This window comes from Meriones unguiculatus, chromosome 2 (genome assembly GCF_030254825.1).
Source record: "Meriones unguiculatus strain TT.TT164.6M chromosome 2, Bangor_MerUng_6.1, whole genome shotgun sequence".
Taxonomy (NCBI): Eukaryota; Metazoa; Chordata; class Mammalia; order Rodentia; family Muridae; genus Meriones; species Meriones unguiculatus.
Window position 1 is genome coordinate 164,655,959 of NC_083350.1, and position 8,761 is coordinate 164,664,719.

The window sequence follows — 8,761 nt, forward strand, 5'->3', positions numbered from 1 at the left end:
AAACTTGAAGTTCAATAGGCTGGAAGAATGGATGACAGGTAAAGGTGCTTGCCACCAAGTCTGGTGGCCTGAGTTCTATTCCTGAAACCCACATGGTGGAAGGAGAAAACTGACCCCCAGATGTGGTCTTCTAGTCATCACACACACACTGAGATGTGTACACACACACACACAGAGTAAATAAATAACTGTAATGAACATTTTTAAAGGAAATAGAAGTTCAAAGGCAGCCTAGGCTACTTGAGACCCTGTCTCAAGCACAACCAAATAAAGAACTTTAATTCTGTATTTCAAACTATATGTAAAAGTTAAGTATATGTCCAGGTATGGTGGTTGCAGACCTATAATCCCAGTCCTGGGGAGGATGGCTGAGGCAGAAGGATCTCAAGGTTAGGGTTAGCTGGACTATATGGAGAGACTTTGCCTAATAAGTAAATAAATAAGCATGTACATAAATAAAGTCAGTTTTAGATTTATTGTGAGCTCAACTGTGAAGGACAAGATAATACGACTATTAGAAGAAAGCATAACAAAGTACCTCCATGGCCTGTTTTAAATTTAAGCACAGATCTTTCAACTACAGTGCACAAAATGATAAAAGTAAAAGAAAACTATTGGTAAACTAGACTGCATTAAGAACATCTATCCATGAAAAGTCCACGTTAAGAATAAAAAAAAGCAAACAAGGGAATAAGAAAAGATATTTCCACCATACATCTGGCCAATGATTCAGCTGAATGTACTCCAAAACACCTATAAACCAATATGAAAACCAGACCAACCAATAGAGGACAAAAAAAAAAAAAACATCAACAAGCATTTGCATTTCACAAATGCTTGTTCAAAGGACTGGTCAACAATTAAGATGAAACTACAGCCTCAATAAAAGGGTTTTCTGCATTTCTTAAGTGAGTACATCAACAGTGTAATGGAAATAAAATTCAGGTTCCTGAAGAAGCTACATGAAAAGAATTAGCACAGAGTTCTTATCTGCAGACAAGAGAACTACAAGCAATTCCTTTAGTAGCCTGGATTGTTTATTCTGAAAATGCTAAGTGTTGGCAAAAAAGTAAAATAAATAGAACTCCCAGCCAGGGGCATGGTCATTGATGCCTATAATCCCAGCATATGGGAGGAAGGTTAGGAAGAGTTTAAGTTTGTCCCTGGCTACCTAGTGTGTTCAGGGCCAGTCCAGGCTAGATGAGACCATGTTTCGAAATGAAACAAGTGGAATTCTGACACATTGTCACTAACAGTTTAAATCTGGAATAGCCCCTTTAGGAACTGGTATCATAACAGGCCTACCATATAAACCAGTAAGCCAATTCATAAAAGAGAATATATATATTATTTTATTTATTATATATATTTAAATATATCTCCAGTAGAAGACAAGTAAAAAAAAAAGATGTTATATAAGTCCTCTTCACAATACCTCAGGATTATGAATAAAACACAAAGGACATCCAAACTGGAATAAGCAATTAAATTATGATGTATTCATAGAATGAAGCCCTATATAATAATGAAAATGAGCATACAAAAGCCACACCAAAACACTGAATTGTACTCACAAATATGACAGAAGTACTATACAAGTAAGGGAAAGAGTAAGGGAGGATGGGAGGATGGGAGGATGGGAGGAACAGATGGAAGGAGGGAGTGGGAGAGAGGAAGAAATAAAGGAAAGGGAAGGGAGACAAATAAAATAATGGATACCAAGTGATGCCGCTTATATGAAGTGCAAAACTAGGGTCTAGAGATGGCTGGAATGTTGGCTTTGGAGGTCAGGATGGTGGTAATGCCCGGGAGGGAGCAGGAAGGAGGTGTTTGAGGCCCTCTGTGGGAACACAAACATGATGTGTTCACTTTGTTACCCCCTCTATATTTTGCTGCAGCAGTACTCACCTCCGCTACTCATCCTCCCCCTATGCCTAGGAATATGCCCACAGTACAGTGTTAAATGGGAAGAGTTTTGGGTAATAATCATTGTGATCCTAATAAAGAGAGAATGGGAATACGCATGGGAAGCTGACTGGGAGGCATACCTTCAAAATGTGGCTCGTCATCCTCAGGGGAGAGCCTTCCGTGATGGCTATTTTTGGTTGTCAGCTTGAGTGTATCTGGAATTAACCAAAATCCAAATGACTGGACACACCTGTGCAGGATTTTTTTTTCATTAATTAAATCATTTGAAGTGGGAATACTCACTTCTAATCTGGATCTTTGAGGTGGGAAGATAAACCCTTTAATTCAGATTTTTTGAGGTAGAAGTTCCACCTTTAATTTGGACCACATCTTCTGCTGGCAGCTTATATAAAGGACATGGAAGAAGGAACGTGTTCTTTTTGCCTGCTTGCTCTTGTCTTCACTGTCAAGTCCATTCCTGCACTGGCATGAGGGCACACATCTTTAGGATCTTGGCATACACTGAAGACCAGTTGAGATATCTAGCCTCAAGACTGAGCAAGTACTAGATTCTTGGACCTTTTGTTCATAGGTATCCATTGCTGGATTAGCTGGACCACAGACTATAATAAATCCAATAGATAGATAGATAGATAGATAGATAGATAGATAGATAGATAGATGGATAGATAGATAGCTAGATAGATTCATTCCATACATTCAATTACTCTAGAGAATCCAGACAAATACACTTTCTGTTATTTTATTTGTACTTTCTCTTTTATTTTCTTGAATGGGCAGAAATAACCACTGGAGAAAAACAATTATTATCCATATTCCTGCCAGCATTCATACAGAAAACAGCAGATCTGACTTTTCAACCTTAAGCTCTTATCTCCTAGGAAAGAGAAATGTTTCAACAATCATGTTGAATGGCGTGGAAAGCTAAGCCAGACCATCAACCACAGCAAACACACCTTCCATGAAATACATTGCCAAAGTACTCAGTGACAAAGTCAGGTAAGTATGCTAAAAATGGCAGTCTCTGCAGCATCAGGAACTTCTTTGAGAACATCTTGAAAACTCTTCTGTTTTTCTCATCAGATCCTATTGTATCTACAGTTCAGCTACCAAAGAGACCTTCAAAATACTTCATCAAAAGTTTAGTGAATGTTTTTTTAATAAAACAAATCAGAAGATAGCCCACCTTTATCTTAAAACAAATGAAAGAGTAACAGCTCTCTCTCGTTTTCTCTGCTCCCTTTCTTTGCTTCTGTCTCCACCAGCCTCTCTCCTAAGCTCTTCTGTCTTGCCTTACCCTCCCTCTTTCACTCTTCTGAACCTCTGTCCTGGGAGTGGCAGTCCTATGCAGGAGAGTTCTGCTAGTGTTGAGAGATTTACTCCTCATCTCCTCTAAAGCTGGAAGTGTGAAGAAGGAAGAAACAAAGAACAATTATTCATTTCTTCTCTCCTCCCAGGGCTACAGAACTTGTTCCCCAGTCCCCAACCCACACCTGACTATAGGTCAAAACAATGCAGCTGCTGACACTGTAGCACTCCCTGTCCACAGTGACCACTGCTCTCCGTATGCTGACATGTAGGTCACAGACAACTAGAGCAAAGGCAAGTGCTGATGCAATGTGTAGCCCTGCTGAGGATGGGGGTCCAGAAAGCCGTCTGAGCAAGAAACATCCAAAATCTGGCCAGGGGAAGAGAATGTGTATCACAGTGGAGAAGAACGGACTTTCTCACCTGTATTGCAGTGCAAAGCAGGTACTGGGCCTGTTCGAAAAAAAAAAAAAAAAGAATAAAAACTTGCACAAGTACCAAGTCACCTGAAGATTGCAGCTATGATTAAATACTCTGGTCATTCAGAGAAGCTTACCTATGTTAAAGGGATACAGAGCTCAAAATACAAGCATATATTTTAGAAACTCCCCTAACAGAAGCATTGACAGCTACATGTAAGCTATCCATTTCTCAGGATGAACAAGAAGGCTTAGGTGGTTTTCATTGGGCCTAGCAGAACAAAGAAGAAAGATTGCGATTGCGTCCTCCCATTTGAAAGCCCCTCACGGAAGACCGTGACTGAGCTGGAAGCATTCAGGACCAGAGTCACAGAAGCCTCGGGCCAGAGTCACACTCAGAGGCTGATCAAGCAAATGTGCAGTAAACTGCTGTCCTGACCCTTCCGGCACACCAGAGCAGGACTGTTGGGCAGGTTCTGGCAAAATTAGAAGGCAGCCTAGGGAGCGCTACAGCTCTGACTGTTCTGCTGTCAGGGAGGCTGTGGGAAATGACAAGAAAAGAGAGGCACAAGATAAAAGTAGGGATGCTAACACTACGAACAAAATCCTTGATGGCTGAGAGATAGATACGATAAGCACGGGGGAGGATGAGGGGAAGCAAGGGACAGGGAAAGGAAGGGAGGAAAGTGAATGATATGCAGACGGAGGTGGGGGAGGGGTCAGCCTAAGAAGGAGGAGAGTCCTTTCCTGAAATGTGTTCACAGAGGGTTGTTCAGCCTCAAGAGTTGGGGTTTAGAGTACCCAGATTACACTGAGCTAGATGTTTTTTAAGCCATAAATGATCCAGGGAATTTTTTAGAACCTTTTAATACAAAAAAAGAATCAAAATTAAGGGACTAAAGAAATGGCTTAGCAGTTAAAAGCACTTACTTTTCTTCCAGAGGATCTGAGCTCAGTTCTTCAGTACCCAGATCACAACTGTTTATAACTCCAGGGGAACCAGTGCCCCCCCTAATGCCTTTGTTCTCCACCTGCACCTGCATTCACACACACACAAGACAGATAGTTAGATAGATAGATAGATAGATAGATAGATAGATAGATAGATAGATAGATAGATGATAGGTAAAATACAATAAAAAATAAATTATTGTTTTAAAAATTCAAATGTAAAAGAAAAAAAAAGATATTGACCTTCATGTGTCCAGGACACTAATCCAACAATTGTTGAATCCTAACCAAGCATCACATTCAATCTCTGTCCATTTCTCTTATCCTTCTCTCTCTCTGTCTCTCAGCCTCTCTCTGTCTCTGTTTCTCTCTCTGTTATTGTTCAATGGGTTTTTGTTTGCTTGCTATTTGTAACTAAAAATATCAAGTTAGGCTTTTGCTTTATCTTACTTGTTTTACAATCTGGGAATTGAACCTATGGTCTTGCACATGCTAAGCAAGTGCTCTACCACTAAGCCATGGGCCCAGTCCTCTTTTTATTTTTTTGAGCCAGGGTCTTTCTAAATTGACCGGGTTGGCCTTGGACTTGGCCTCTTGAATAGCTAGTATTGCAAGCCTGTACCACCAAGGCCCACCTTCAAGTTAAAGTACATTCAGACAGCATGTCATTAAATCTGTAAATATTTGATGTATGTGTACTTTAAAAAATATAAGTGCAATAGCTAGGCATGGTGAACACTCCCAACACTTGGGAGGCAGAGGCAGATCTCTGGGAGTGTGAGGCCAGCCTCATCTGCATAATGAGTTCCAGTCCAGTCAAGGCTATATCTTGAGAGCCTGTCTCAAATAAACAACAACAATGATGAAATTACAAACAACTTATTATTCCATTATTCTGATGCTTTCTCACATACTTGCTTTTCCTTTTGTTACTATATCCAGGAGTATTTGTGGCTTTTGACCTTAGAAAGATGTTGAGAATTTTTTGTTTGTTTGTTTGTTTGTTTGTTTCTTTGTTTGTTGAAAATGTTTTCTGTGTGTAGCCTTGCCTGTCCTGGACTCACTTTGTAGATCAGGATGGCCTTGAACTCATAGAGATCCACTGGTCCCTGCCTCCCAGAGTGCTGGGATCACAGGCATGTGTCACCGCACCCGCACCCGGGAGAAAGGACTAGGAGACAAAGCTGTATCAGGAACCTTGGGAAGAACATAGAAGCAACTGGAGAACCTATATTCTAAGGTTGTTGTTAACTATTAATATTTATTATTGATTTATCTTTTAGTTAAACAGTGGTTATTCCTAAACCAACTGTATACCCAAATCACCACACAGATAGTAGAACATATTTAGTTAACCTAGAGCACAGTGCTGCGCAATGATTACTCCATCCTAAACCTCAAGCCCACATAGCTTCCTCCCATTCAGATTTCCCACATTATACTTGCTTTTAGTCATATCTTAGATCTGGTTCATCTCTCCTGGTGGTTCTCCCCAATCTCTCCTCCAACTCCCTCTTTCTCCTCCCCTCCAAACCAGGATGTCTCATTCTATTTTCTCCATTGCTCAGCATTGGCTGGTTGTTTTATTGACATATAGAGAACAAATAGTGGCATGTTCACACAAACTTGAGACAGGTGATGCTTAGAATAAACATCACAATGCAATGTCTGGATTAAAACCATATAGTGGGGTAGAGAAATCAGCATTTGAATGAACAAGGGTAAATTGTATACATTCCACAAGAATATTATACCAACATAAGTTTAAGTATTACATGAAGCACAGCTGTGTAGTGGAATATACTCCTCTTGGAAGACCCCATACTTGAATCTAGGTAAGCCTGAAATAATCAGTGCACACCAGAAAGCCAATGTTTGACTTGTTCTCACTGAAAGCAGAGAACCAGCCTGATTAAAGGTAGTGGTGCCTGCCTTTAATCCCATCACTCAGGAGGCAGAGGCAGGTGAATCTCTGTGAGTTTGAGGACAGCCAGGACTTACACAGAGAAACCCCATTTAGGGGAAGAGAAAAATAGGTAGAGTATCCTGGAACTTGAATAATAAGAAAAGAACTCTGTTCTGTCCCCAACCCATGAATTTGTTGTCCAAACATATTGCATGTACCATAACCACAAATTTTTTTAAGTATTTTAAATTTTTTAAGTATTTTAAAATAAGGATTGGGACTGAAAGTATGCCTCAGTGATAACACATATGTGTTTAGTACATGGTGAGTTCAACCTCGCACAACCAGGGTAGGAGAGAGAGAGAGAAGAGAGAAAAGAGGAGAGGGAAGATAGAAAAGATGAAAGAGGGGGATGGAAAAGAGAGAGAGAGAGAGAGAGAGAGTATGTTATTTTCCCCATACTTTAATAGATCATCTTGGATCCCTGGCTTTGAAGACCACAGTGCCAGACTGGCAGTTACTCCAAGGGAAATCGTTTGAGTGGAAAATAGGGTGGCTTGGTCTGGCTGGCTAAAACAGAGCCTGATGTGTGTTTGCAGAGGACAGTAGAGATGGAGGTCTTAGCTCTGCTATCCATTAGAGTCAGCCTAGAAGGGTTTATGCAAATATGAACATTCAAGTTACCCCATTACCAGTCAAATCAGTAATTCTAAGGTTGGGGTTTGTGCATTGGTATTTCAACTACAATTCCCTTAGCTGATATCTGAGTTGCCAACAGCATTGAACAACCCCTTACATAAGGTGTTTTTTGTTTTTGCTTTTGTTTTTGTTTTTTTAATACACAGTTGTTTAATGTGAAACTACTAAATCTGGTCAAAAAGTATTTCATTATACTAAGCATGAAGAAAATGTATTCCTCACAAATGAAGAGGGAATGTGGAGAAGTAAGAGGCAGGCAGAGAACACTTAGGGTTAAAAAAAATCATAAATCATATTTAAGAAAAAAGAGAATCTTTCTGCAAAATGTGTTTTCTTTTCAGGTTATGACTTACTACCTCTTAAAGTGGACCAGACTTTATTTTTACAAAACCTATGGTACTTATCCTATAGGATTATTGAAATTATCTAATGAGTATTTCATATTGCAAGCATAACTCTTTCAAATGTCAGAATAATTATGGCTACTTAATTTTTTTGATGGGGGGGAAGTGATCTTAAGAGAATAAAGACTGCATCTGAGGAACTGGTTCATCAGGTTATACTCAAGGGAATAGCAAGAATAAAAATGTGGACCACAGGCAGCTGGAAAACAAAATTCAACACAATGAATGACACACCAGATCCTGTGGGCATTGTGTGGGGAGGGGAAGAGGGGTTGCACCCCCATTCATTGTTTCCTGCCACTTCCTGCCTGAGGAGCACAGTGGAGCAGTGAAGTCTCTTCCAGAAATTACTTCCTCAGCTGTCTCATTGATGGATTTAGCATAGGTACGTAGTCAAAATGTTAAATCACTGAATCCAAAATGTTAAAGCATTTTTGAATGTTTACACATTTAATCAGGCATGCCTAAAGATAAATGTTAAAAGAAATGTGTGCTAGATTCCATTGTATCACAGCTCAGGAATGCCAAAAGGGCTGTGACAAAGAAATCAAGTCACTCTTCTACATTAAATGTCCATAACGAAAAAGGTGCTTTTAGTCCCCACTCTACCAAAGCTATGTTGACCTTATCTTTTGTATTGAAAACAGAGTTAATAGTCTTTCTAGGGCACTTACAGGGAACAGAATGGGCTAGCAAAGTTTATTTTATGATGTTTAAAGAAACTAAAAAGAGCTTGTTCTAAAAATAGCTTTCATAATAAATTCTGGGAAGTCATGAGAGGACTTGGTGATGGCAACATGTACCTACTGTAGACTTTGTATGGCCACAGGAATGTTTGTTCAACTGGTGATAGGTTATCACAATGGGATCAAAGCTAGTACAATAATAAATTGTATGGTTTTACATGTTACTTTAGGTCTTAAAGAGATTTATAACACCTTATCAGCCCTAACTGGCATGCTTATTTCTATAAGTCAAGATCTCCTTATTCATCATCTGGATGTCTCTCTAGTCTCTCCTCTTACTGCAGTCCTTCCTCACCATCACCAGCGATTCTCTGGCTAATTCATCTGGGAGCTCATTACCCTTGGTAATTACGGGGTATTCTCCTATTTCTTGTTCCTCACCTCCTCCTCCCTTCTCTT

The 8,761-nt window shown here is 39.8% G+C and overlaps 1 long non-coding RNA gene across 1 annotated transcript; it reads right to left on the reverse strand.

The window, feature by feature from the left end:
* Window positions 1-2,848: 2,848 nt before the first annotated feature.
* On the reverse strand, window positions 2,849-4,694 carry LOC132652219 (uncharacterized). The gene is made up of 3 exons (XR_009589699.1): window positions 4,587-4,694; window positions 3,661-3,690; window positions 2,849-3,327 (listed from the first exon to the last, which is right to left on the reverse strand). It is a non-coding gene; the product is annotated as an uncharacterized LOC132652219 (long non-coding RNA).
* Between the last annotated feature and the right edge of the window lie 4,067 nt (window positions 4,695-8,761).